Below are 6,145 nucleotides of genomic sequence, written 5' to 3' on the forward strand. Positions count from 1 at the left end.
CTCTGGGTTTTCATCCTCCAGCAACACCCCATCGAGTCACACAGCTATCTATCCATATAAAGAGCCAGGGTCCGGACGAGAAGGCTCGACCAATGGGCGGGGACTGGCGAGCAGGCTGAACTCCACAAGGTTCCTGGTGGCAGAACCTTTCTCAGACTTGCTTGGTGCTGGACTGGACGCATCCGACCTCACAGCAGCTCCACGGAGGTTCCTGGTGGCCAGGGTGCAGAGCGGGAGTGCGGGCGTGTGGGTGTGTGCACGAGCGTGGACCTGAGCGACACACACTCACACGCCCGCACCCACACAGGGCCCTCGATCGCGCCACCCACGCTTCCCTGGACTTCACCCTCCAGCCTGGATCCTCCAGGTCCCGCGCCCTGGGGTTGCTCAAGTTCAGCAAGAGTTTGTGATTTGCCCAAGGCGCATTGAACAGTTTCCTCTTAACCCGTTTGTGGGAGTGTAATCTTGCCGGGAGCCAGTTCATCCTTGCTGTTTCAAGGGACCTGGCATATATGGCATACTGTTCTTAATATGTTTGCTCACCTTCTTGGCACTATGTGTTTTAACCAAGGTCACCTCTCTGAGAAAGGTTGTTTCCCCAGGTAGGGATTTTCCCCTGAAGTTAGGGAGGGAATAAAACCCCTTAACTAAGTGCCAGGCGGGTAATTAATCACTTTAACTACGAACAATCATGCTTAAGCTACATAATCTTTACTCCCTGGAATGGAGATAAGAAACGCCCTAACCTTTGGAATAGAGATTGATAGGATTGGAATCAACTGGTATAAATACAGATGTAACAAGACAACAACACACAGAACCTAGAGACAGAAGAACTTCGCTGGAGAGAACATGGCAAAAGGTCCTGGACAGAAACTGGCCACAGAACCTAGACACAGAATCTACACAGAACCTAGAGACAGAAGAACTTTGCTGGAGAGAACATGGCAAAAGATCCTGGACAGAAACTGGAGACAGAACCTAGAGACAGAACCTAGCGAGAGAACCTGGCTGAAGAACCTAGAGACAGAACCTGGCTATAGAACCTGGATAGAACATGGCAAGAGAACCTGATGAGAACCTGATGACTGAACCTGGCTACAAAACCTGGATAGAACATGGCAAGAGAACCTGACTAGAACCTGGTGACAGAACCTGGCTGGAGAACCTAGCGATGGAACATGGCTACAGAACCTGGCTGGAAAACCTGGCTGGAGAACCTAGCAAGAGAATATGGACACAGAACCTGGCTGGAGATCCTAACCAGAACTTCGCTGGAGATCCTGACCAGAACTTGGCTAGAGATCCTGGCTAGGCTGCTGATCAACTGAACGCTGTCTCTGTGTCATTCCTTCTTCGCCGACTCCGTCCACACCTTTGGGGAACCCCTAGACCTGCTGGGGCTGGACCCCAGCATAATCTGATTTAAAACCAATGGACTAAACAAACAGAAGCACTTTCTAGAAAGTCAGTTTGGAAATGTGGATCAAAATTCAAGTGAATTAGCTTTGGGCCAGGAGTTCCAGGTCTGTGACTGTTCCCTAAGTAAACAGTCAAATAAGCAATTATGTTCACTGTAGTGGTTGATGCCAGGGGAAACCGGAAACAACCTGCCCCACAATAAAGCGTTAGTGAGGTAAACTGCGGTAATGTCAAAGTCAGGGATAACACTGTAGCCATTAAAATTCATGTCTGTGCATCCAATTCGTTGACATGAAAAGAAGGCCATAGCCAAATATTAAGTGGAGGGCAGGGGAAGCTCATAAGAGTGCATGTATATTTATATGTGTGTATATTTTATATGTCAGGGAACTAATAGTTTTACAAACAGTGATTCTCCCTGAGCCCCGCAATTGTGTTAGCAAAGTGTTTCAGGTGTGACAGGTGTCCTTTGGTGTCCCACACACACAGACATGCTTGCCTGTGGACAGCCTGAACCTTTGCTGCACCTGCCCCTCTCTGCTGCAGCAACGGCCCAATCAGACATTCCCTTTCATCGGGCTGGTTTCCTTTTCTCCTTTGCCCAAACCATGCCTTTCCAACAAAAGATTATTAACCAAGCAATCCTAACAAGTTTTGCTGCTGACTGCAACTTATGCCCTTTTATGCAAATGTTGTCGCTTTCAAGCCTACCAGGTTGTATTTCTAAACTTTTATTTTTCTGCAACTTGACCATTTTTTATTCACTTAAAATATTCTGGAGTATTTTAAATACGTATAGAAAAGTAGAGAATAATATGACAAATACTTACCTATACTAATAAAAGGGTAATAAGCTAATTAGACCAGACATCTTCTGGACATCCTTCTGGAAAAAGCCACAGTGGTGGGGGCTGAGGCAGAGGCAGTTAGGGGTGACCAGGCCGGCAGGGGAGGGCAGTTAGGGGCAACCAGGCAGGCAGATAGGTAAACGGTTAGGAGCCAGCGGGTCCAGATTATGAGAGGGATCCTGAATGGAGAGGGTGCAGGCTGAGCTGAGGGACCCCCCGCCCCCGTGCACGAATTTTGTGCGCCGGGTGGGCCTCTAGTAAGCTATAAGCAAAATGAGGGCTCACTAATCCCAAACAAAACCCCACCCAGTCTTCACGTGGACTTGTAAAACTGCACGAAGGGAACTCCAATCCAGAATAACTTCGTATGAGAGACCAGTTTGGTGGCTGCAGTACTTCCTTTCTGCCCTGACAGCAAAGGGCAAAGAAAAAATTGTTTATATTGAGTCACTTCTTGACAGGTGTGAGTCCAGGAAAAACACAGTAATAACACGAAGGGAGAAACAAAAGCCTTCATGGACGCTTCCGAGTCCACACATGTAGTTGGTGGTGGCTTTCCCACTCTTGCAAATAGAAATGAGTTTTCCAAATGCGCACTCATTTGAAATAAGAACTATGGGTTTTCCAGAAAAACCCTGCTATTCGGGACGGTCTTCCCATGGAGCACGGTCAGGACGAGTGGCAGCTCACAGGGTCAGAGTCGAGGAAAGCTGAGGGCCTGGCTGGGAGAGCCGCTCTCGCCCCGACGCGGCGGCCAGGGGCGGGACCGGGACAGAGGCCTCCTTCCTGTGGTTCCCGCCGGCTCAGTCATAACTGGGTGACGCACACACACTGCTGTTCCCAACGGGAAACGGCGTGGGGAGCTGAGCTCTTGCGAAAGTCACGTAAGTGATGCAATGAAGTCATATGACCCTTTGCCACTCCTTAGCCCAGGTCACAGCCACCCCTGCCCCAAGGCCCCCCCATATCTCTCACACACAGGCGGCATCTGACCATCTGATTTGACCCCAGTGCCTTGGCCTTTGTAAGCTGGCAGAGGCCCCGATGCTCTGGGGAAAAGCATGAACAAGAAGAGGCAGGGAAAGGAAGAGACCCCGTTCCCTCGCCCTGACACTGTCCCCGGACACCCAGCGAGGCTGCCAGAGACCAGGCCGGCAGGTCTACCGTGGCCTTGGGGTCAGCCCACCAGCCGACTCCCCGGCCTTTCTTGGACAGGAAGAAGGAAATGGCCGTGTCACATGCACGAACAGGTACGCGGATCAATGCATGGAAGCCATTCTGAGGAGAATTCCTTTTGCCAAGAACACAAAGGGAGGGACCTGGGCCAGAGCTCCAGCTCTGGCTGCTGTCACGGGAGCACAGGCCCCACACCCCGCGCTGACTGTGGGGAGCCCTGGGATTCAGCGTTAGGGGACACGGCCGCCCCCGGCCCCCAGCCTCCCCTGCTCACTCATCTCCGGCGAAACAGAACTGAGGGGTCACACCAGACGTGGACCAGGCATCAGTGCGCTTGGCCGGAACGCCACGCTCACGGGGAGGGTCACGGGTCCCTCTCCTGTGCTGCAGCCAGGAAGCGTGTCGTCGCTGGGCGCTGAACTGCGCTCTCCGGCTATCCCGTCCGTGGACAGTCCACACCTGAGCGCCACCTGACAACTTTACCTCACAAGCTCAGGACGGGAGACAGAGAGGAGTATGTCTGTAGCTTCCTCCTCCCTGGGCAGAAATGACGTCGCATTCCTAACACGCATCCTTTTAGCTGGAGGAGGAGACGGTGGCTCTTAGAGGCCCCACATTCCGCGGGAAGAGAGAGATGCTATTCAGTGTGAAGAAGTCCAGCAGACGCGAGCACGTGACTCCCTGAGGGACCTGCGTCAGCCCAGGGCACAGGCTGAGACGGGGCAGGTGGGCAGATGCTCAAAGAGCAGGGGCTGGCCACGCCGCGGTGCGGGAGGTGAGGGCCCTGGGTCCCAGTCCAGGGCAGAGCTGGGAGGGCGGGGCAGGGCCCTTGAAGAAGAGTCTGGTAAATGCTGGAAGCGACCGGAATGCTATGTAAAAACCCGGATGGCCAGGTCTCCTACAAATGCACTGATCTGAAGAGGCGTAAGCTGGGAATCTACCTTTATGCAGCAGCAGGTGATTTCTGACCACGGAAGTGTGGGGAGCACCGCCTCCCCTGGGGGAGCCACTGAAGCTTCCAGAAGTGGAGGAAGTGTGTACCTCTGTGGGCAGAGTGGAGCCTGAAGGCAGGGAGATCACTGTGATCATGTAAGCAGGAGACCAAGATGCTCCAAAATACGTGGCTGGCAATGCACATTTGACTGAGGTGCCAGGCGGGCAGGACGTCGCTGGCTGCACGCCCCGAGTGGAGGGAGCGGTGGTCACTGTGTCTGAGGCACCCCCTCGGGGTCGGGGTCGCTGCTGTAAGCCCTGCCCTCCCCAGAGGAAGAGGCCACAGCAACCTGCACGGCGCTTCAGCTGTCACAGCAGCGTGCACAGAGGGCTGCGTGTCTCTCCTGTCTGGAACTCCGGGCGCCGCAGGCCCGCGCCTCCCTGTGGCGCAGAGCGGTGGCCACAGGAACAGCAGCCGCAGGAAGGGACCGACAGCAATACAGCAGGTGCGCCCAGAGCACCCGACTCAGAGAGAACCCGAGGGCGGGCGGCTTCCCGACTCCCGGATCCTCTCACCCTGGGAGACCTGGCACACCGTGTCCGCCCCAACTGTGCCCTCCTGCCCCGTCCAGCCAGACGTGTGCCCTCTGCAGCGCAGGGCTGGCAGCAGACCAGGCGCGGGCACGAGGCTGAGGCGTCCGCAGGAGTGGAACACCCAGGAGGAAGTTTGGGAGTTGTTGTCTTATGTTTTATTGATTTCTGAGGGAGGAAGGGAAAGGGGAGATAGAAATATCAATGATGAGAGAGAATCTTCCATCAGCTGCCTCCTGCCCGCCCCCCACTGGGGATCGAGCCCACAACCCGGGCATATGCCCTTGACCGGGAATCAAACTTTAACCTCCTGGTTCATAGGTGATGCTGAACCTGAGCCAAACCAGCCAGGCGTGAGGTTTTTTTGTTTGTTTTGTTTTGTTTTGAATGTTCCTATTGATTTCAGAGAGGTAGGGAGAGGAGAGTTAGAAACACCAATGATTACAGAGAATCACTGACTGACCGCCCCTGCATGTCCACCCACACCAGGATCGAGCCCACAACCTGGGCACATGCCCTGACCAGAATCACACCATGACTTCCTGGTTCATAGGTCGATGCTCAACCACCAAGCTACACTGAGCCACACCAGGTTATTCTGGTGCACACAGGCCCGCTGGGATGAAATACTCGCCCGTGCTGGGCATACAGGCTAGGATGGCTGTCACTTAGATCATGAGAAAGGACACAGAAATAAGATCACAACACTAAAATGATTCTGAAGGGAATCAGGCTTGTTATTTCTGAGGGAGTAGAAATGATCCTTTGCTTTTGGCTAAAACATAAAACAGAATTCTCCCCACCTCCAAAATTATAAGGTATGATTAAGGTCTATAAACATCATAATTAACCTAATGATACGTAATGAGCAATGTGGGGACTGTTAGCAAGACCTCCACATGCAAACTGGACAGCACTGATGACAAGGAATACTCACCAACGGCCAGTGGCCTGGGGCGACCACGCACCTGCTCTGAAGGCAGAATCCAGACACAGCCAGCGCCTCTGCTCCGGACGCAGGACACTTCCTGCTTCGGCCTGACATGCGGGTGCAGCACCTCACAGTCAGCGGCGGCCGGGGACCCGTCTGGCACCACTCCCAGGCATGTGGTCAGAAGCGTTATTGGTCACGGACTTTAGGTAATAAAGCTTATTTTTTATTAAAGAACCACCAG

This window comes from Myotis nattereri, assembly GCF_964212035.1.
Source record: "Myotis nattereri genome assembly, chromosome: 18".
Taxonomy (NCBI): domain Eukaryota; kingdom Metazoa; phylum Chordata; class Mammalia; order Chiroptera; family Vespertilionidae; genus Myotis; species Myotis nattereri.